Here is a 25593-nt window from a genome sequence, read left to right on the forward strand (position 1 = left end):
TGGTGAAACAAACGCATTAAAACACGTTATAGTCGAATAACAGTAAGCGGTTGGTTAGGGGTTTAACCTACACCAGTGGTTCTTAACAATTGTTAAGCTCCTCTTTTAGAAGAAATATATTTTTTAATGTCCACAAAAAAGAAAAAAAATAACGACGAAAATGGTGTGCTTGAAAAGTATATAGTTGAAAGTTAAATAAAAAATATAATTTTTTACACAACAAACGTGTATACTTGATATTGACAATATTAATAATAATAATAATACATGATTATGAATATCAGTGTTTGGTGCTTCAGAGCCAATATTTGTTTACGTTGGGTTCAACGGGAATGCGTCAAATCTAAGGCAATAATGAAAATATAATAAGACACTAAGACTATATTACAAAAACTGACTAATGAAATAAAACACAGATAAACAAAAAACTAATTCTGGAAACAATTACTGATAACTGAACTGATATGTTTTTATGTTTTATTACTTAGCGTTTATTTTATAGATAAACGGATTAAGCTATATTGTTTGAAAATAATAACAGACAAATCACGGCGTGAATTTCATTAAGATACCTGAACTTCAGTTTTAGCTTTTAATGTGTAAATATAATAGTATATATTAGTCTCAGCAACATTCTATCGCCCAAGACTTGCTTACCATCCTCTCTACCACCAAAAACAAGTTCACCGACCCTCAGAACCTCTCCACTGTTCAACGAGGATGGGGTAGAGGCGATATCACCCACGTTAAGAATCACTGTCCTAAATCAAATCGTAAGCTACATTCACATAAACTTGAATCGTTGTACACATTGTCGTATACGCCAATCGAATCGTACACCTCAGACACAAACACACAACTGATATTCCGACAGATTTTGAAAAACGAATTTTGTATGCTGTAGTGGTCGAATCACGTGACTACCGCTTTATTTTTCGTTTTATTTCACATCTACTGTCTTTCTTCGATTATTTTTACCTAATAAAAAACGATTTTTGCTTACGTGCTAGTTGACGGTGTTTCGTAAGACGATTATTGTACAATTATTTTCTTATATTCTAAAATGTTATAATTATCTATTTTCTATTGCGACATGAATATGGAGTTTTCTAATGTATCTGATCTAACCGTGGCCTATTTTTATTGATATTGGTTGATGTGAGACGTATTTTACGTTTTTCATGTTATCAACCTTCTTAAGGTCACCACGTTATTTCCGAAATATAGTATCGTGATGAATTTCGATACGAAAGTGTTGATTCGGGAAGTCGAAAGTCGAAAAGCAATTCGGCACGTATCTCCTTAAGGATACAGTGATCGTTATTTAAAAATAAGGGAATGGAAGGAAATATGCTCTTTGAGTGTCGTTCCGAAAATAAAGAATGAATCCAGTATTTTTTTTTTTTTTTGTTCTGCGTTTCTTACTATACAAACAATGGGTAAACAGTGAAAGCCTCTTTCAAGTCCATTTCGATCGATATTACGCGTTGAAAGGATTGCTACGACGAAAAACTGATGACTCAACGGTTATCCAAAATATACGCACCGAGACCTCTAGAGGATGATTTGAGAGATCCGAGGAACTTTTGAGCATATTTGATACAGTTAGGCTAGGGTCGACCGACGATTTAAAACTGTCCACGAATGGACGTATTTAGATCGAAGTGACTCTGTAATCCTTTTCGTTATATAAACGTTGACGGGATCTGAAAAACTTTTGAGAATCCTATACTTTCGAATGTCTTACAATTATTTTCTCTTTCAAATTTTGTGGTTCTTAAAACATTTTTTGACAATAAATAAATAATCTTAAATCATTACCACAAATTAACAAAAAAAAAAAAAAAAAAATTGATAAGTAATAACCAACCTGATTTTTATTTTTTAACACAGATATATATAAAGTATATTATACTTTCAGAACGTTCATATAAGTTCATTATTTTTATTTTTTTCAATAACACTAGAATTAATTAAAAATCAAATATTTTTTTACATTCATTAACTATTGATCGATAATGAAATTTTCTCCAAAAGCATGTTGTTCATTGGTTTTTCATAAGAACGTACTAAAAAAAAAAAAAGTAATTATATTTACATAATTGTTGTGAGCAATGCGACGTGACTATCCGTAGGGCTCACAAAAATCCCCTAACGTCTAGAATCATTTAAGACATGACTGTATGCATTACTGGCACACGTCTGGATTCATTTTTTGATAACATCTCGTGCGTTTGTTTTATTATATGAATTTGTTTTTCGTGAGATGGAAATCTGGATTCCAGAATCTTCGCTTTTCTTTAATCTTATAATACAAGAGTTTCCTCCTACAGGAACGAATTACTCGTTTTCGGTATAATTCGCGAGGTGAAAGATTATTTTAATAACAACCGTCCGTTTTTCGAAACGCGTTCGTTCGCAATAGTTCTTCCGGAATCCCATCAAATCTCGCTGCGATACGTGCTTCTTACCCATCGGTTTATTATCATATTCCCACGCCGTTAATTAGTTAAAGATATCGTCTGGTGTTTACGTATACTGCGGCAACGATGACAATTTATTCACAACAGCATCAACAATATCAATAATAACATTAACTACTTAGCGATGCATTATGAATCCACAGATATTATTTTGTATAGATTTATTTATAAGTAGTGGGTTTTTTTTTCTCCAATCTTCACGACAGCAATTTCGGTTTACATTTATATGGAAATACTGTAAAGAAACTATACCGCGGATACATGATTCCCGGAGAATGTGCAGCCCGCGAGCGATACTTTGAAAAGGACGAGTGCGAAGCCATAAATAATGTCTTTATACACACATATTGTACCGCAACGCCACAGGTGGTGACCGGGTAGGCCTAATTTATTTATTATGTGATTTATTCCATCCAGTTGAAGCGATCGTTTTTCCATCATTTGACATGCGGTTCGAACCGTTATCCACCCCGTAGACATAATAAAAACTGGACTACGTCTCGCAAAAACGAACACATGCACACACGCACGCGAGTACACACGAATCCATTCCATTCGGTTGCGATCGCGATATGAACGCATCGAAATCGCTATCACTACCATTGCAATGGAAATGGTTGTAATTATATAAATTTTTATCAGAAACTTATGAAATCGTTTCAAAATCTTTTTGAGTTTTTGGCTTCATCTCGTACTTATACCGAGAGTGATCGGGCCGACGAGATAGTTGAGATGTTTTGTCCGCCATGGTTTAATTTTATAATCCTTTGTAGTTTTTTTGGAAGTCAAATATATCAATACATGTGATTGCGCGTTAATTCATAGACCAATCACCGTATCCACTAGATTTTCAACGACGAGGCTTCGGCATAAGTCTAATTCGTCCTGGATGCGTTTTTTTTTTAATTTTTTATAATAGCTAACAAACAAGTAATCGGAATTATTGGTTCACGCAATTTATCCAACAACTTTCACGTATCGTAATACACAAAGCTATCTTAAAAAAAAAAAAATATTTCATTTATTACTATAATTTTATTTTTTTTCAAACATCGAGCCAACTTCGAAGCCTCAAGAGCACATGTATTTTATGATTTATTTTGTTTGCGTTTTCAACTCAGGATTCGAACAAAATCAAAATAAAAAATGTTCAAATTCTATGGTTTTTCAAAACAGTACTGACATTTTTGTTCATTATTATTGAAGATTTTTACGTTTGTTTTGAAATATCTGATCACTTGAAATCGGGGATATTTTTATTTTTATTTTTATTATTATTATTTTTATTTTTTTTTATGTGTTCCAAAGTTCATGCAAAATATAATAATGTTTTTGAATTTTGTGATCATTTTTTCTGTAGTTGATTTTGTACGGATACGAAACGTTTCCATGATATAATAATATAATGATGTAATAATAAATAACGATATTTTAGAACTACAAGTCGTCGGGAGTTAGAAATAAATTAAGTGTTGCACGAGTTCCTCTGTCGCCATTATTGGATTGCAAATATTATAATGTCGATCGGCGTAATTGTACACGCGATTATATCATCCAGAAAACGTATAACTGTGTACGAGTTTCTGCACACCGAACCGCATTGTTTATCAGATTATTATAATTATATCGCGCGCTTCACAACAACAATAATAATAATACCATTGTTTTGAACGATATGACGATGAGATGTACTGTGCTGCAACCGGGAATACGAAACGAAGCGAATTCGACAAATCTACCCGGCTCGTGATACCAATAGTTATCCGATTGAATTATTACGTTCGGCGAATAATCCCATACCAACGATGTCTTTGGGTCGAAATGAAAGCCGACGTGTTTGAAACACCCGTTACTCGCGATGATTAACGTATAAATGATTTTTACACCTAGACGTATTAAAATACGGGAGCAGCGAAATTTTATTGGTGGCAAACAATAACGTATTTTTCCTTTCTTCTAAAAAAAAAAATAGCACAAAATGTTTTCGTTTGTTAGAATCGAATGTCCCAAATTTTTGAAATAGAAAAATTATTAAAAAAAAAAAAGTTATATAAATTAGTTAGAATTAACCTCGGGCTGATCAAAAGTAATTGCAAAAACTACTTCAGGAACTAATTAAGGCAAAATAAAATGAAAATACTGTATTTTAATTTTTGTCGACGATGTATTGTTTTTTATTTTTTTTTTTATTTTAATATGGAAGATAATAAAAAAAAACAAATTTTATTTTCATGTAGATTTTATAGATGGTTTTTGGGCGATGGAATCGAAAATTATTTGAAATGAAAAATATCTAATGCGGAGAAAACGCGTACGATTACGATTAACGTAATCTCTTTATCAGTAATTATTTTTGATCCTTAGGTGCCTCTATTTGGAAGAAATGACCGATTTTAATAAGAAGACCTTTGCGTCGTCATCGACATGCGGTGGTTTCCTACAAACGAAAACAGATTGCAGTGAATTATCATCTCCTGTTTTGAATTATTAATAAAATACAAATGAACCAAATTTCATACCAAAATTATGTCTTCAAGCATAAACTATTAAGCTGCAGGTATCATGATACACACATTATTAACGTACGGTTTAACTTCAGATGACGTCTTTTTCGCTGCGGAACCAAATAAGATAATTATAATTACTCTCCAATGTTATTATATTATAATACTATTCTCATCGTAACATTACGATAATAATATTATATCGATACGAAAACGGCAACGGAAGTTTCGACGAGGGAATCACGCGGAACGCGGCGTGTTGTATAGGCAGTTTAAGTACAAGTGGGTCGATGAAAACGCCAAAGATTACTATTATTATAACTATTACTATTATCAATATTATTATCATTATTATTATCAATATTATTATTTTGATTTCATTTTTCTTTTTTCAATATCATAAAAGATTACTGGGCCTCACCAGGTTGAAAAATCGTGTAGAGAATCATCTTGTTTACAACATGGTTTTAATAAATACATACAGAAAATAATAATAATAATTATAAAATATATCAATTAAAACAGAATATTTAACAAACGGAGAAGTTAGAAAAGTGATTAACGAATTAAGTGTATAGGTATATACAAGACTGTACGAGTTGCATAGCATTTACGAAGAAGTGAGTTACAACTACTGTTGTTACAAAACCGGTGTGGTGGCAGAGCGAGTAGCCAGGATTCATTACCATTGCCGCTGCAAAGGGGTGGAGAGAGGTGCCTACACCCCGGGTGCAATTCCTGGGAGAACATAACAATTAAAATCTTGCATTTAATGTTAAAAATTACGACGGTCAATGTCATATATTTTGTATACCAAATCTTTAACATCCTTTATATTGATTAAAGTAATCATTGAAAACAATATCTAAGAGGCGTAATATTTTTAAATTAAAAATAAATAAGAACGCGTTTTGAAGTAATGCCCCGGGTGCAATGTTTGGTTGTTACGGCACTGACTGTCACCTCCGACTGCTTTAGGTGTGCCCCAGGTTATTTTGCACGACGTGAAGCGCATATAAATCATATCGCCCGACACACGTTCGCCATCCAAGGTCGTATTTTACACGTCGATTTCCCGAGGCGTTATTGCGACACGTTCTTAAATAATTAACGGTTTCCGATCATGTTCATAATGGTAATTATTAGGGCTAGGATAGTATAGGATTTTGCATTTTTCTTTAGGATTTACAGGACATAGCTTTTCAAGCACAAAATGTGATTTGGTCATATACGAGTCCAAATATATAGTTTTTATTTTGCTTTTTTTTGCATTTTTTTGCACTTTTATGGATTAAGGGTTATTTTGTTGCATTTTTTCAATTTTACGGGCATTTTTATACTTTTTTGAAATCTTGGTAATATTTTTATACATTTTCATTTACACTAGATGTTCTCGATAAAAGTTTTGAATTTGTAACAGAAATAATTATATAAATATTTCAATTATAGAGATAGTGTGTTAGTACTCGTTATCGATTATAAAACCACTTATATATTACAACAATAAACTTAGATACCACGAGTTATCTTAATCGTAAAATTAGATGACAGTGGTGTGGAGTGTACCTACGTATGGTTTTGTTAAATATCTGTTTAGTTAGTGTCTTTACTTTCGGGATTGCGTATATATGTTTTATTTTATAGTATTTTTAGTTGTTTATTTCAGAAAATTTCAAGCTGGTCATTGCATGATAAGTCCAAACTTCAAACTTGAGTTTTTTTTATGCTATTTTTTTATAATATTATAATTTAAATAATTTTCTACCGAAATATTAATTAATAAATAATAATTAATAATTATAAATTATAATTTATAATGCATTTTTATAATATTTTAAAATCATTTTTTATCTTTTTGGGCATTTTTAAGGTCATTTTTAGGTTATTTTAAGGTCATTTTTTTAGGTCATTTTTAGGTTATTTTAATGTCATTTTTTTAGGTTTTTTAGGTCATTAAAATCCTAGCCCTAGTCATTATCATAATGTGTTATGTAACTTGAACGGTGGCAAGAAATGACTAACGCGCGAGTTCCGCAAAAAAACCTTTTCGGCGCATCATACGGCCGAATTATTATGCTGACCTCGTTCGGTCAGTAAATCGCTCTTCAACGGTTGATGCAAGCACGATTGAACTTCGAATAGTTGTTCCGAACATTTTTCCTACTCGCCGGCTCGCCGCAACAACTAAAAAAGTGAGCAACCGCAGTACACAATATGTAAAAGTTGGATACAAAAAATATATATATAAATAAAATAGTTTTGATGTTTTGAAATGTTCCGAAATAAATTTTATAAACAATATTATTCAAACAGCTGTTTTCGCCATTACTTACCATACATTATATATTTTTTTTTTATCGTACGAATAATTTCAAAAATACTGTAAAGCGGTAAGAGATGGTAGTAACATGTTGGGCGTGTAATTTATAACCGTTTCTGAACATAACGACGTCGTGATAAGTAGCAATTGAAATATTGTTTTGCGCGGATAATCGTAGATAAGAACCGAAAAAGTTGAGCTTACGCCAATGCGAGTATTTCGGAGGTAAAAATTAATTTCAAAGCCGGCTTATAAACAATATGTTCTTTGAGTCGTGTTGGTAAAAAAAAAAAACATTAAGAATTTTATCAATCGTTATCTTAAAATTACATGTTTTCAGCTATGTACATTATGCACGGGCAAAACCTATTAAGTTAATTCTGTAAATGTGCGTGTCATTAAACACAAAAATATTGCAGTATAAAAGCGTAGTTTTTGCGTTTAGATTCGTTTAATATTATATTTTAGGATGGAAAATTACATGTCATTATGGTATAGCTTATAATTCATCGAAAAACGCGAAAAACAATTAACAGAACGGACGTACGTAAATGTTTTTCTTTTTTTTTTTTTTAACTATTATAGTTCGTAAAAGTTATTTCGTCGGTAAGCTCTTGTTTTGGGATTATAAAAATGTTATATCGTATTTATTAAACGTGCAAAATGGTTTACCTTGTTTCTGCGCTTGCTGAGCAGCGAAGAACACAATGAACCATTTTTGTACTGTAGCTCCGTAATCACCCAAAAGGTTGGTAGTGATTTTTATCAAAACTGTCTCATCGGAATACCCGTCGCTATGATTTCGCGCGGTGCACGCGTACAACGTTCGCCGAACATTGTTCTCGGCACAATCAAATAAATTTAAACTATAGATAGTGAAACGGAAAAATACGATTTGCGAATTATTAAAAAATCCATTCTCGGTGCCCGATCCCCTTTGACGGTATATTATATTCCCGGGGATAAATCTTGTACAAGCGATTTTATTATTATTATTTTCTTTTTTTTTTTTTTCTAAAACAACGGCACGACGCGGTATATTTATACTGTACGTGTTTTTTATGCATAATCGATTTCAATTTCACAACAACGCGTACTATAAGCACTGTTTTGCTATAGTGAGATAAAAAAAAAAAAACAATCGAATATATTCGACGACCCAGTACTTTTGCAGCGGAATGATTATTAATAAAAAAGTATACCTCTGATAACATCGATATTGTTCTAAACATGCGCAGATATAATATGAAGTGGAGCGAAAATCCGATATCGTATCGCCTTGTAAAAACTGGTTTTATCAATAGTATCGTTCGAAATCTAATAGCAATGTACATGTTCGTCGATTTTTCTTATCGTGCGATAATCTATCGTCTCGCACTACGTGCCTCCGTAATTAAAACGATTTTTATCTCGAAACAACCCATTGGGTGTCTATAGCGCTATCTGGGTTACAGAGAAAATTTAAATATGAAATGAGTAATTAAATAAATTAAAATTGACAACATCAAATAACAAGGGCTGTGCGAAAAAAAAAATGTCGATAATGAGTATGTTAAAGCGAAGAATAATTTTCACGATTATTTGCAGTCAGATCGTTGGCGAGGAAAATAATAAAAAAATGAAAATACAACAGTAATGATGGTAAGGAATAACTGAGGAAAACACGAAGCAATGTGTAATGGATGTTTCCAAAGGTCGATATGACGTAATGTTAATCATTTTAATCGATATATTAATTATGGCTATTGCATCTCCGGGATAATGGTCCATTAATGGGAAATAAATTTAGATAGTGCGACGGCGCACAGAGTACGTCTGAAATTTTATTATCATTTGACCGTTTAACGGTAAAATATTTTTAAAATATTTTAAGGAAATTTTAAATATTTATAAGCACACATAAAATATTTATCGTGAATCAATAAAGCTATTGCAGCGCGGCGGCAAGACGGCGTGAAAATGGAAACGAAGAAAAAAAAAAGACCATTTGCTGTGATAAATTCTTTCGTGGGAGTTGCTTAATCCGAAAATTCTTCTCTTGAAAACTACTTTAAACCTCAAATAACAACTACAGCATATTTATTAGCGTAGCATAGCCGTTAATTTAATCTAATATAGGAGTAACATATTGCAATTAAATCATAACTGTTGTATTATTATTGTAACTATACATTTTTTTCAGATAATCTTTTATTTGATTAAATAATAATTCAAAAACATTGTATACTAATTCGTTACAGAATGCAAAATAAAAATGGTTTGAAAAATATTCAAATAATGAATAACAGTAATTATAATCCGAGTCGTTGTTATTCAACGGACGTGAGAGATCGTCGGAAATAGTAAGCATTCGTCGGATGTTTAAAATAATAAATTGTGAGAGGGAAAGGGATAATTTATATATATATATATATATATATATATAAATGCTCGTAGTCGGTCCTAAAAACAAGTACGGTGAGATGCGCACGCCTGAATTTGGCGCGTTACAATTTCTATCTATATTTTTATTTAATTATATGTATTTCTCTCTCGAGCACGTCGAGGACTGTTCGTTGAACTTGTTCAGCAGCACTACATCCGGTAAATCATTAAACGACCGTATTAATCCAATTATTCGGTTCTAACGGGATGTAATTTGGACGTTTCGCCGACTGCTGCTCGTACAACTTTGAACACGATTTACATAAAACGATACACGATCCATCCTCTCCTCGCAGGCACCGCTACTATGACGTTTCGTCGCTACGAACTGCTGCAGATGTACAATTTAACGTTAACGCAACTAAATCTAACCAGTACACAATGGTACAAAACATTGGATCTAGTAGACCACGTGGGCGCATACATATGGACTGCATTACGTGTGACGGTTGTACTAGAACTTGAACATTAAAGTCATATAATCATGTCGTAGACGTTGGATTTTGTTAAATCTAAAATAAAACTATATTTTCACCACTTACTACAGATTTTACGTGTTTAACTGTTAATGTACTTTTTTTATATTTAAGTCGAAAACGTAACCGGTCCAATTAATATTATTGTTCATATAAATAATTTGATTTTTAGATAAACGGAATAGGGTATGACCTTATCGGTAAACCCTATTTTATTCGTATAATTGTGTTCGCCTAAATTTCTTAAACAAAATTTACACGCGAGTATTGTTTTTTTTTTTTTTTTTGTATCTGAACTTCTACGCTAGAGAGGGTAGAGAAATTGATATTTTAAAGGTTGATATACGTGCAAAGTAACGTACAATGATATTAAAGTTATCAAAATGTATTTGACTGCACTTAAAGATAATTGACAACCGATTGGAATTGATTTATTTTTATTTTCGTAGAAATAATTTGTTCGAAAACACATAAATCGATAGAAAAAACGAGCATCTTTCGACACTGTATGAATATGACTCACTCGACGCTTTTTACACTTTTATTTTCGTGTATATATCGTTTAGTATTAACACGTAATGTTTCGCGTTTTTCTTCTCTTCTTCAACTCTCAAAGCTTCCAAGGTAAATAACGTAACTATCGTCACATACATGTTTATATGTATATTTATGTGTGTGTGTGTGTGTGTGTCAAAGACGTCACGTATTTTTTCCGTGTGCAATCGACGCTATTTGTGTACGCTAGTAATTGCAACCCCTTCAACCCTAAAAACTCTTCCTGACGTGGAAAACACAATGTACTATGATGGAAAAATACTACTGCAGCCCACGGTTCCGATGAATAATTTGTGTCGAATCGTATACGAAAATGTATTAAAGATAACCGCCAGCTCTTAAAATCTTTACGAACCCTGTTCGCGTGCTTTGGAAGTCACATTATCGCTGTTATTTATATCGTTACTGCACACGTTCGCCGCGGCACCGTTAAATACTAAAAATTCGTTTCCACCTCGTCGTAATATGGTAATGTTCGCCATTGTATTACGCTACTTAATAATACACCTGCAACGCATTTTTTCTCGATTTTTTCGTACTCGTCCACCGACCCAGCTTCTTACTCCCGTTTCTTTTAAATCTCACGAAATGCGACTTTACGACAACCAAATATCGTTTATCATGATTTAGGACCCGCCAAAACTTCTAATATCAGACCATTCCAATCATTCCATGCAATAGCACTAGATACAAAATAAATCAAACTCTTCATAAGGACCTCCATCTATCAGGTGTAAGATAACTAACAGCTTATCAATATAAACGATTCCGAAAAAATCTAAAAAAAACCACACTAATCCATTAATTCATCGAATGTCCATCATATCAGTCCTAAACAATATCATCCATAGTCTAAACAAGGAATAGCCTCGAGACCTATTAGTTCCTGTGTTATTGTAATACTGTTAGTCAGTTAATAGAAAAAAAAAATATTATCCGTATCGAAAAAATCGTGATATGATTTTTATCGTCTTTTATTATTATTATTATTATTTTTTTTTTTTTAATTGCAATTTACAATTACCATTATTTTATCTCGATAGTAATTTTTCAAACACAACCGTTCGTCGACAACAATACACGGAAACAGTGCGCTAAATATTCCCGCTTGCGGACCCTTTCGAAAAGCGTGTACAGTGATCGTAAGGGTGGCTTAATAACCGGAGCCGGCCGGTCGACGATTGATCAACTCCGGTGTACATACTTAATCCGCTGATCGAGTCCCGTCATCGTCGGTGGGGTAATATTGTTTGGACTTCGTTAACGATGCAAAATTGGTATATCTTGACGCGCGTTTCAGGTTAAGAAAAATGCAAGTGGCGTTTACGTTCGAAACGGACTGAAACAGTTACCGTGCGCAATCGGCTGACTCTCCATCTTTTCGCATCGAAAAAAAAAAAAAAAACCGTAAGAATCGATCACAATAAGGAACTAATTCCGAGAACAATATTATATTTTATTAATTTCGTATATTAAACACAAACTTTGTCAATTTTGTTAGAATTATCAGGAACGAGCGAAACTTTCAACAAGAATTTATATTCATTAGGTACGGGACAACGGCGTGCACACGCACAAGTACATGTACAAGTACGCTGTTGTACGCTTTTCAATTACAAGTTGGATCTTATCAGTGTACCCGGTCGATAGTGGATCACGAAACGTGTACGCGATACGGCTCCGGGTTATACAATGTGTACCGATGCAAACTAGGTATGGGCGTGTAATCTGATGATCCGAATCGTCCGAATATCCGGACATTCAAATCCGGATTAACCGGAGTATCCCAATTCGCGAATTTACTTTCCGCGTAACTTACAATCATTTTTAATTTCTAGTAAAATAAATGATTTCGTTTTAACGTAACAACAAATTAATATTATGTTCTATGAATTTCAGCATACCCATCACAATTTCAACTATTTCTATGATTAATGATTATTTACCAAAACAACAATGTATTAAACTGTTGAATTTATTTTATATCATACTTGTAGCGATAGCATGACTGTGATTATCCAATCAACTTATTTTAACCGCACACAACCTATGAATGGTAATCGAATACGTTTTTCCCGTAGAATAGTTGAATTTATATTACAATAAAATGTAGGAAAGATACGATGATGATTTTTATCGGTATAATTATTTACACGGACTGCTTTCCTTACAATCGTCGAATAAACAATCGAACAGCGAAATCGAATAGCACGATTCGGATAGTTCTCAAAATCTGAATACGGCCTTCACCGATGTGAACCGGACACGAGCCTCGGTACAGCCGTACGGGACAAGAAGACAATTATCGGAATCCGAGTTTGTAACGCGCGTGGGAGACTATTAGTGCGAAAAACACGGAAGCCGATTTTGACCAGCGCCGCTTAAAGATAAAGACAGTATAACGTGGCAATGTTCAATATTCGAAACGCAACCGTTATTTGTTCCTTTGTTCCCGGTTGTTTTTTTCTCTTCCAAATCGAAGTGGATAGTTCGGTCAAATCGATTGTCGTTGCGATGCGTTCTTGTTCATCACGAACAATGTTAAAATTATCCCCGTCCGAACACCGAGTGTTTCCACCCAATATCACCGCGGTCCGTATCTTATGAGTGGCTAAAATATCTGTTGCGATCCGGAGCATGCAGCGCAACGTTTAATAATGAATTCAGATAATATTATGGCCGCGGCGTCGTGAATCCAGGTGACGTAGAATTCGCATTGAACGACGCATGCTCCCGGACGACCGGGAACAATAATGACGTTACAACGAGCACGGTGTACTATTGTTCGTATATTGAAAATATTGAAAACAAATGTATTTCATTTCTAAGCGTATTATACCATTGTATGTATAATATTGAAAACAGACGTGTTATACATATATGTATATATATGTATTGTAACGAACACCAATAACGAGAAACTAGATGGCGTTCGTAACTACAAAAGGAGCAACCACTAAACAGCACCACTCCTAAGACACGGCCTACAGAGGGCGTATGTGCAGCACCAGTATTTAAAAAAATGTTTTATGTTAAGTCAAGTGATGATTAATTATCGCCCTGAAGTTGGTAATTAACTAGTGTAACACCCCCAACACACGGTCAAATGCAGTAACAGACTCTCTGGATACCAGTCGACCATGATATTAAGTGTTAAAGACACCAAAACCCGGGGTCCGCTAACACCGTTAGTATACATAGATGGGTTATATATACCCATCGGACACACCGACAAATCGTCAGTTCCGGAGCATTCAGCTATCATATTACGAAGTTAGCGGTGCACAGTCCTTTCGGCTCTGAGTTAGAGGACTGTCATTCGCTCGGCTAGTAGTGTGATAGCCGTGCTTCCGGTGCGTCAATCGCCGTCCATAGTAAGTGTATCGTCGCGTCGTCCGTCGTTTGCACCAGCGTCTCTCGGCCATCCGGTTAGAGCGTTGGGGTCAGTGCCGCCCGACTACTACCCTTCCTACGTGACGTCGTGTTATCAGTGCCGTCGCCACCGAATACGAGTGCGCCGTGCCGCCTGGACTATTGCGAATATCATTCACCAACCAGTAGTAGTATAATTTTGTGGTAGTTGGTACTTCAGTGAGTAAATATATATATATCTAATTGTGAATGGGATTTTAGTGTTATACATCCGCGATATTTTGTTTATATTCTTAAATCGATCAAATATCAACAATATTAATTATTATTATTTCATGTTATATGTATATAAAAAGAAAAACATTGTTTATGGTATAATCTAAATAAACGTAAGAAATTATTATTATACAGTATTTTATATTTAATTATTTGTAGTTAATACAACTACAAATTGGCGCCCAACAAAATTAATTGTCAATGCATACACGTATAAAGTGTGCATGACAATATATATATATATATTTTGTTGTATATGAATCGCGATTGAACATACTTTCATCCCGATACGTGAAAACAGATTATCTTTATAATGCTAAGAAATGATCGATTGCTTTGATCTGCGAACACAGAAACTACGATATACAGAGCCTTGGATGTGTACAATATATATTTACGAACATAATATGTATATTATATGTATATTATACATAATTTTGCACCAGAATTATTATCGATTGCGTTTACGTGATTATCTGTACTGCAGTAATGGTATATAATAAATCGGAAATTATTGATTATCAACCGGCCGTACGATAAAGTGAAATATAGATGTTGCGCGTGAGAAAGGTTAGATATAAAAATATGTTCCGAGTGGAAAATGTGCATTAAACATTTATGATTAAAACTAGTGAGGTCAAATGATGCACATCGTTCTCCGTTGCCGCCACTATGTTTCAACGTCTTTGAATTTCGAATTCGACTCGTAATACCATGCATTTACCGTGTAATATGCAGTGTCAAATGCTGTGAGTGTTTCGTAAAACTCGTCGAATCTCGTCGGAAATAGTATGCACCACATGTGAATCTGAGAATAAGTACGAATGTGTTCTTAATAAGAACGCGGAACAACTTGACAAAAAAAGAAAAAAGAAACAAGATGATTGGAGAAAAATATTGTTTATAAAATCGAGCTAAATACTTGAATACATTTTTGGCCTTCGACTATAAGTTTATTATTTATTTACTATTTAATTTATTATTTTTATTGAGTATATACGTTATTGTTATTTAGCAGTGTTCCATATCGTAGTGCGAACAAGAATATCTCAATCTTGATTTATAATTATTACTATTGTTGATCTATTTACTAGTTCTGAGTAATAATCAAAAGAATGATACGATATTTTTTTACGTGATTTTACTATAAATTGGTTTCATGCACGTGACAACTTTTTCAAATAAGATGTTTGTTTTTTTCAATTACCTTTATTATTTTTACATTTATTTATGCATTTTAACCGTCGTTTCAACTTCTAAAGTCGATAAAATGATCTAGGCATGGTAGCTTGGACATGTTTTATGATATATATATATTTACCACTTTATTTCCCAAGCTTTAGGTATGTGATTATTTTGAAGATAACTGGAATAACCGCAACGTACTTCATGTTCTTAAAGCAATCGAAGTATTAACGTTTTCTATTTTAGCAAAGCTCGGGAAAGCAAAAAGCATAAAATATAGGCCTACATGCAAAACTAAAGTTTATGGGTGGCAAACAATTTCTCTTGGTACTCAGTGGATCGGACACCACGGACCGACAGTTGTCGGATAACCTCACCGTTATGGAGGATTTATGTTTTCCTGTTTTTTTTTTTTTTCGATTTCCTCCCAACTCCATGGGTACTACGAGAGTGCATTTCAATCATAGTGAAACATGATGCTATCACATGTGTGTAAGTTTATTAGTACAAAACTCTAAGAAAATATTTAATCTCACAAGGTCGTTTTTGTGAAAGATGACGTATCATTCATGGAAACTACTACGACATTGATAATTATCTGAAAATTTTGAATCATTATTTTTCTTCGTATGGTGCTTAAATTTATGTGCATCAAAAATAGATACAATAAATCCGGGGATTTATCAGTAAAGAAGGGATGGAACGAACAGAGAATGCTTTCTCTTAACGATTTACGGGGGATATATGTGAAATCGTCGGGTGGAAAACAAAAAGATCCTGTCCGTCCTGCAAAGGACGAAATTCGTGAACATTGTTTTAACGATAAAACATATGGTATGAGACACACCATGGTGTATAAAATGCATATAATACACGATCAGTCATATATTCAATGAAACTCTCTACGCAATTTATGTAAATATCTGTAATTACAATTATATGAAAATAGGTATTTTATAAATGCATTTTCATCGAAAAAAAAATTATATATTTAACGAATTAATTTTTTATTATTATTCTATAAATATTTTTAAGTATATTTTCATATTATATAGATACATATTACCATACTCGTAATAGTTAAAAAATGTAATGAACTATGAATTATTAATAATTAATAATTACTGTATGATATTATTATTACGATGTATATAGTGTAATATTTTAGATTAAAGAATTGCTCCGTTCATCATATTCATAAGATGTTTTGAGAAAAAAAACTTTCTAGAAGGTTGTTTGAAGAGAATTATTTTACGAACTTCCCAGCAGTTTTCTTATCAATTGCGAAAAATTGACAAAAGTTTTGTTATATTTTTTTTATAAAAAAAAAAAAAAAAATAACGCCAATATTAACATAGCTTACCGGCTTTCGGCAAAATCAAATTTTTGTTTTCATCATAACTCAAGTAAGAACTATCGAAAGAGCTTGTAACACATAAATTCTCATATAACTCATATAATTATAGGTGTTGTCAGTTTCAAAAGATCTTTTTATAGATAATTGAAAATACCATAATTCATTAGATTTTTTTCGAAAATATAGAAAAAATTATTTGGGTTTTGACAAAAAATCATTAAAATGCATTATAAATGTCTCCGTATATATTAATGATTGATAAAGTAAAAATTTGAGATTAATTTAGTAAAATGTTTACGAAAGATTGAATATTAAATTTTGACAAAATGTTAAAAATCACAAAATCCGCAAATATAACATATTTATAGTAAAAAAAAAAATCTAATAATATTTAAATTTTATATTATTGGCTTGAAATATGCATACAAGATTTATCGTAAAACTTTTTTTAAAGTAAAAAATAAATATATTACTGGAAAGACGCAAAAAAGTTTTATACCGTTAAAAAATAAAATTTTGGTGATATAGGATATTTTAACGAATTGGTTATTTAGATTTAATTCTATAAATGTAAATTATAATGACATGAAACGTTTACCGATTTCTTATTTAAATTTTTTAAAAACATTTCATAATTTGATATGTTGAGGAAACATAATACAATCTTATTATCATTTAATGACCTACAAATGTACTTCTTTTTTTTTTTTTGTAAATGTCATAACATTAAAAGTTCAACTTTTCTTATAAAGAAATTTGGTTCTACTACTATTTTTATAAGTGAAAACTAGTTCACTCGAATTCTTTTACTAAAAATCGTTTTTCTAAGAACAATGGTACATTGGCTTCAAGTTAAATATTCTAATACAGCTATATCATTCATTTATCCTAGTATCTCACCTTACCATGGAATCATATTCGATTTAGGAATTTCGCTAATTTTTTTCATAATATTACTACTTGCATACATTGCACACTAAATTACGCTATGTGAAGAAAATTTTATTTTTAACGGAATTTCTTGAGAATTGTAATGACTCAAAATGAAAGAAAAAGAAGAAATAGATTTAAAGGATTAATTATGTAGTTGTGCTCTGCTTGGTCAGTATCTATCCGGTCTTATCGTAAAAAAATGTATAAAGTCTCAGTTCGACCCGATTTCATATTTTTATAAAAGATTTCAGTCCGGTCCTGAATTAAACTATAATTATTTCGCTTCAGTCTCGTTTCTAAACTATAATAATAACGGGCCATTTAGTCTTGGCTAAATGATCACAGCTTATTTAAAATCAATTGGACAAATGATAACAACGCTTATAACAAGTACAAGAATTGCGTGAAGTTGAAACGAAATAAAGTAGAAACAGAATATTTGATGAACTGATTTTAGATACTTTTTTGACACGCGTACAACATTTGCGTATAAATATAACAATTATGTTGCATTTAAATAATGAAATCGGCTATGTTTTCATATACACACCAAAGACAGAGTTTCTTTAAACTAAGCAGTTGAAAACTCAGTGGTCGACAATTGGTGTGCATGCAGCTATGACATGCAGCGAAAGTTTTCATGAAGGGTCTGATAGACGTGTTCTGCAGGAGTGTATATCGGGATAGTATTTTTACAAAAGATTTTGAGGGTTGACCTGGATTTAAATGGATGATTTAAAATAATGACAATGGTGTACCGGTCAAATTTGGCTCTTATTGTTTGAATGTTCTGTGCGCTCGCTGAAAGAATGTTATGTAATACTTCCAAAATTTGACGTTCTCGGATGATGCATATTGTTTACAGAATAATTTTCCAAAAAAAAAAAAAAACCGTCAAATATAAAGTTCAGTTGTACACATAATACCGTATGTGCAATGTGAAAACATGGGCGCGTTGTGTAAAGTATGAAAAAGGTGAATCATAAATCGTGGATTGGATGACAAATGTAAAGAAAGTGTTACTTCACGTTTATTGTACCGATTTTGTATGCGTTATGATTCACGGAAAACGTTCTTGAAATACGAGGAGAATACGGTTTAAATGTGAAACTCATTGACTTACACAACTCGTGGAATCAAATCCGTGTATAAATCGTGAATAGAACTCATAACGTTTGCATTGTTATGACGATGATTATTATTATTATTATTATTTTCACCTATTATAGTTATGGCGACGCAGGCTGACTTCGGCGAGCGACGAAACGTATGGAGAAACACTCGACTGAACTTCATCGCATTCGAAGTTTTAAGCAATCGGACTGCAATGCGCTTGCGTCTGAAGCAATTATTGCGACAACGTTTCGAGATCGGACCTAATATGGTTTTACCTATACGTCTCATATTCGATTTTATTACGCCGTACATATGTTAGAATCGCTTACTTGGACGCGGTCACCAGCATCCACGTGATTTCGATTTTTTTTCTTTTCTCTGATCATAGTTCTATGTAAAGACAAAAATATTTTTCAAAACCGTTTTCTTGTATTACTATCACATTATGATGCTATACTCAGAACTCTTTGGTCTCATGAAAATCAATATTAATAATAAATAAATATTACATAGCAAATGGACGGTGCGCGATTTTATAATCATGTTTGGAATCGTTGCACACACACACACACACACACACACGTATACAGTTCTAGAAATACTGTTTTTCAACATAAGTTCAATGTAAACGATTTCGGATACACCTTTATTCTTTAAGCCGCTCGTTCGTCATGATATAAATACCTTTTACGTCAAATGTGAATTAAAATACTTATCGTGTTTCAATTATGTCACGAAGAAAATGCTACACAGACTTTGAGGTTGTCAAACGGAGACCGAGAAATATTCTTAACACAATTAAACTGTGGTGATGTTCTCGCTCAAATTTGTTCCAAGTGAAATTTCAATATTAAACACCGGCTGTTCGTTTGGGCCAATATTTAGTAAGTTCATAATTTAATTACGTTCTCTTTCAAACCGTATTAACGCATAAACGTTTTTCGGTGTGACGTGATGAATTATTTTTTGTAACTGCACAATGTTCCATCATACACGATGACAGACCAATCTGTGCGAAAAATTTCGCGATTCGTGAAAACGATCGTTTATACCATCATTTATATCATCATTCATACTTTATTCGTTGGTACGGAAAATACTTCTGGATTTTTAATTTAAACACCAAGTAAAATGATGAGTCGGAACGATTTGAGTTGTTGGAGACAATACTGTCATTACAATACAAGTATAGCATAGTATTCATTTAACAATTTTACTTTGCATTGGAAAATTATCTTGTATCAAACGTAAAATATAACCACCGAAGACTCGATTTTGCAGAAATATGTAAGATGCGTTAGATTCCCTCCGACCACAACGATAGCGCATTTACGAATCGTTTTTCTATACGGACCTATTCACTACGATGGTGGTATATAGCGCTTCATTGGAAAAATAATCACATTTGAGGCGACAAATTTACTTAAGTGTACACCGAGGGTATAATATGAATGCTTAAATCAATACAATTGTAGGACAGGACCGATATTAAAAGTTTATTATACTCTAACTCTACGAGATATACATGTATACAAATTTATATCGCTACAAAAGTGTAGAGCCGTTAGACCGTAATCGTAAACCACTACAACGCGAGCGAATGAAAAAAATAAAAATAGGAAATCGCTGCGCACCAATAAAGTCGAACGGCGCATCGTATAGGCAATTCAGGTACACTCGTGACCGGACGACAGTCGAAACTAAGACCAAAGCCAACCGGACCGTGTCCATTCTGGCGAGTTAGAACTTACGAGAAAGCTTAAGTGAAATTTAAAATGTACCTCAAATACTTAGGCAGGTCGAAACCGGAGCTCGCACTTGTCACTTGGTCAGTAGTCTTTGGTCGTTACGAGAGTAAGTCTGCTTGTGTGGGTCTCATGCCGCACCTCGGAGACCGAAGAGAAACTGTCACGTCCCGACAGTGTCATGGCAATTACCGCTAAATCCTTTTCGGCTATGATATGAAAACACATTTTAACGAAAACGCATTCTAGGACGTAAAGCGTGAGATATAGTTACGTCTCCCGATTTAACGATAACAAACGAATGTATAATTGATCGCGATATAACCGAGCAAAAAGGTCGCTGGATTTCGGTATTCACCGATTGTCTGCCAATATTGTTACCGTCATCACGTTAATATTTATGATCGTTGTTGTTTTTATTGCTCCAACCGAACGGACGGCTAATCCTGTCCGCGCTGCACTTGTCGTCAGTAGTCTGTAACAGTAATCGAACACGAAATAACAGTTTTCTCTCGTACGCATATGTACCGTCACGACTCTAAAGGTCTCGTTTGTCTTTTTCCATGTGAATACAAATATACGTATATACATGTGTGTGTGTGTGTGTGTGTGTGCCTTTGCGTATGCTGACTGCCGGTAACGATGAAATTAATGAACAGGGCTGCGCGACGCTTATTTCATTTTATTTTCATTCCCTTTCCAATAATATCGTTTCGACCGTAACTCTATACAGCTGTCTCATAACTGTACACGGTGTCACGTGCTACGGTATGCATACCGTACATTTGTACGTACGTTATATAAGTTAGATATGTACCGTTATGGTATATACGTACGCATCGTATTCGGTGTACAGACGTACTATTGCTACGCTACTAGCGAGGTTATTACGAAGCACGGTAAAGTGGCGTTTTGCCGTCATTACGAATGGGGCGACGTTTCGAACGCCGGATAAGAGTTATTATTTTTCTTTTTTTTTTTTCCGAAACCTTTTTAAAGGGCGAGTTGAAAAAATAATAGAAAATATAATACTGACGAGCTTATCACCCTTTATATATAATTTGTACCGTTAGACTTTAGATACTCGTTATTTGCTCGATCGATCCGTTTTATTTTATTCAGACGTAATGGTTTTTTTTTCTTCGGTTTTGCAAAAAAATAAATACATTTTAACCGGTTATCAAAGTTAAAATAGTGTGTACCGTTCAGATTTTGTTTTCAAACGTTACAGACTATCGAACCAGTGCAGTTTGCGACCGGCTATAATTATTTTAAATCACCACTTTACCAAGCTTGTCTGTTATCGAGGTATAACGTTTTCGTTTAAAACCACGGTTCCGACGAAATCCCGGGGTATTATATCGATTGGTCTCTTCCCGCTGCAGCCGCCGCCACCACCGAACTGCATAGAATTTTATTTCATTTCGGATAATCGACGTTCTAGAATACAGTATAAACATGATTCAACGGTATCAATAATGAAACTGCAATATACTCAGTGAGTACAAAATGTGCGTAAAAACCATTTCGTCAAATATCAAATTCACTATCATTTTATGTATTGAATGCGCGAATATATTTTATATATATATATATATATATATATAGTTTTCTAAATTTAAATCCACTATATTTAAAAAAAAAAAAAATAAACTCAATCTGGCACAACGATTGTGGATTTTTATTCAAACTGTTCGTCAACTAATTTGTTTGCACGGGGGAATTTTAATTTTAATTTTTCACACAGAAATACCGTCAAATTGACAAATACACTTTAACACGGATAAAAAGTGTATCCAAATACAGGTTTATAGTACTATATGGTAACAGTGTGCAACGATATCACGTACTGTAGATAATCTATTTCTACACAATTGTCTAAAATATCGATTTACATATATTATAATACTATCTTTAGTGTTGTGTACGATATCGATACGCATTTTCTTGGAGTTTTTACGTCGAAGAAAAAATCAGTGCTACAGCGTTAACACATCTCAAATTTTGACGCGTTCCCGGTAGTGAGCATTTTTAAATTCCCCGGCAAGAATCCGAGTACACAACAAGGGTTGTATATTTTGAATAGTAAACGCAGACACTAGGAACCGGTACCCGAACTATTCAAGATTACAAATTACTTCACATCGATGGGCGTATTAATATAAGCACTGTAAAAAAATGATATGTACTAGAATATACTAATATTTAAACAATTTTTCTATACTCCATTCTCATAATTATGGAATTTCAATTCGATAAATGAAAATTTCATTGGCATACAAACATGTGTCTACATAAATTGTTTTCTTAACGTCATGCGAAATCGTATCTACGATTGTAGGGAATAAAAATAAATAAAAAAGATTAAACTCAGATTAAAATATATGTTATTAAGGCAGTGAAACAAAATTGAAAATAATGAATAATTAGTTATAATAACTCGTTCAACTCGAATGGTAATCACAATAAATAATACCGATTTTAAAACGTATAATGGATCTATTTATTTTATTTTTCATACATTTTAAGTGTACATACTTTATAATTTTTTCACATCGAATCTCTAACATATAAGATATTTTTGAATAACCCATAACCATTATACACTGCATCACTGCGTATACATTATACTATCACAATCCCCGTCGTCTTGAAGAGTCCCGAGAGATAGATAGGCGGATGAGAGGTATAAATTTATTACGTTCGAGCGAGTGGCTGCTGGTATTATCTAAAAACGTCTTTTACTCGTCCACCATCACCTCCGGGGTCGATCTTAATTCCACCAGTATTCTTCCCAATGCGAATGCTTTGACCGAAAACGAACTAATGCGAGAAAAACGGAAAAGAACTTCGACTAATATATATATATATATATATATATATATATATATAGCATAGGATTTGTAGTTTTCTCGATGAAACGGATTGCGTTGCCGCGATAGTATAATACTATACAATATACCTGCATAAGTCTAAAAAGCTATACATATATCTTAAAATCGGCCACTGGTATCATTGGTCCTCATCATCAAAGATAAACTATCTAAACAATAACATCTAACAATATAATCGATTAATTAATCGTTTTGAATAATTATTAAAAAATAGATGTTGGTCTCACCATATGCATTTGAGTACAGCATAGGTATCAGCCACCCGCTACACCGAGCTTCTGATACGTCGAATTTGCTTCTATTGTTTTTCGTACAAATAATAATGTACGGGACGACCACGTGCATTACTCGCGAACTTATGAACGATGGTCAAGAACTTAGAAAATAGCTGCGGATAAGTTGACATGCAATTAGTCTACACTGGGTACGTTTGAAAACATCGAATTTAGAACCTGAAAACAGATTCTAGCGCAGTAGAATAGCCAAACCGCGGCTCGCATCTCGTCGATTTAAATAACAATCGAATCAATATCGAGTAACAATTTATTTTATGGTGAATGAAAACACTTATTTTTCTCCCTTCTTATTTTAGCTCTTTTGCATATTTTTCGTTCTATAGATTAACTTTTTTCAGACGATCACACATCTGACATACACGTGTATAACAGCAACAACGCGATTTCTTCCTCGCTTTCTATTAGTTTTCGGTCAATTTTTCATTATCGTCGTACCGTAACTATTCAATGTTTCGTAAAACCCTAGTGAATGTCCACAGGGATAGAGTTCCCTGGCCAAACTGTCCCCGCATACTATAGATGCCTTCTCTAAACTCCTCCAAATAATGTTTATAGCCATCCGGTATCTCGTAAATTACTCGTAATAAATATAGTTATCAAACGCGCGCCGGAATGATGAACATCACTGAATTCATCGAAAACCAATAGATAACGATTGAAAGTAAACCGCCTGATTATCGGACCGCAGCGTTGAAGAACGATGACCCTAATCGCGGGCAGAGACGACGCGCACGAACGTATTGTCGAGGCACTCGTGCCAAGACGATAAAATGATATTGCGTCAGAAGATGGTACGCGTTAAACGCTTGAAATAGATCGCGTTATGGACCGCGCGTTTCAAGAACCTTCGAGTTTCGATCTCGCCAAGACAAGGATGAAAAAAATGCATGTTTTCATAACAATACAATGATCTACTGCGGCACAAGTACCGTAACCGACGCGAAAATTTCCCTGGTGGCGGTCGCGGCAAAGAGGGAGGTCCGGTAGCGCGTACGCTTTCGGCCGATCGGTCTACTGAACCGTGGTATTCGATTGAGTTTTACCCCTTCTATATGTCCTTATTCTCTCTACCTCGTTCTTATTCCCTGCCCACGTACTTGATGCCCATTTGGTTCCGAAGAGTATTTCACGATCTACTGCGTGCAGCGACCGACCGGCGAACCACCGTCACATGTCGTACGGTGAAAGTATAACGATTTCCTATTGAGGTATCACTGCCCTATCTACCCTCCCCCCACACTTGAACCACAGAATGGTTCTGAACAACAGCGACGGACTGAAGGCGGAGCGAGCTGCTCCCCGCGGCCTGTTGGAAAACGTAAACCGTTGGTCATTAATTGCATAAGTAGCAAACGGTTTTAATCCGTGATACGTATCTAAACTCGAAAAAACATACGTATTATCTGGTCTATAAACATAAATATTGAAAATTTCAGAAATCAAGTTGTATAATAATAGACAAAATGTGTAGTCCAGCTCTAATGACTCGTAATTCACAGGTGCAGATAGGAAAATCAATTCAGCGTATTATATTGTAATATATACTTTTTCGAATTTCGAACATTTATATAAAACTGCATATTTTCAACATAAATCTTATAATATAAGTATTGATCGTTAGGAATTATTATGGAAGTGACGACATTTGTGGGATGGG

General features: G+C 33.7%; 1 protein-coding gene and 1 long non-coding RNA gene across 2 annotated transcripts in view; both read left to right on the forward strand.

Moving 5' to 3' along the window:
* The window catches only part of LOC112692859 (octopamine receptor beta-3R-like), a 267609-nt gene that overhangs the window by 160600 nt on the left and 81416 nt on the right, over positions 1-25593 (forward strand). The gene's annotated exons all lie outside the window — the stretch shown is intronic.
* On the forward strand, positions 11824-12478 carry LOC112692860. Its single transcript, XR_003149438.1, has 3 exons — positions 11824-12002; positions 12063-12169; positions 12264-12478. It is a non-coding gene; the product is annotated as an uncharacterized LOC112692860 (long non-coding RNA).

The sequence above is a fragment of the Sipha flava genome, unplaced genomic scaffold (genome assembly GCF_003268045.1).
Source record: "Sipha flava isolate LNK unplaced genomic scaffold, YSA_version1 77_pilon_pilon, whole genome shotgun sequence".
NCBI classification, from domain to species: Eukaryota; Metazoa; Arthropoda; class Insecta; order Hemiptera; family Aphididae; genus Sipha; species Sipha flava.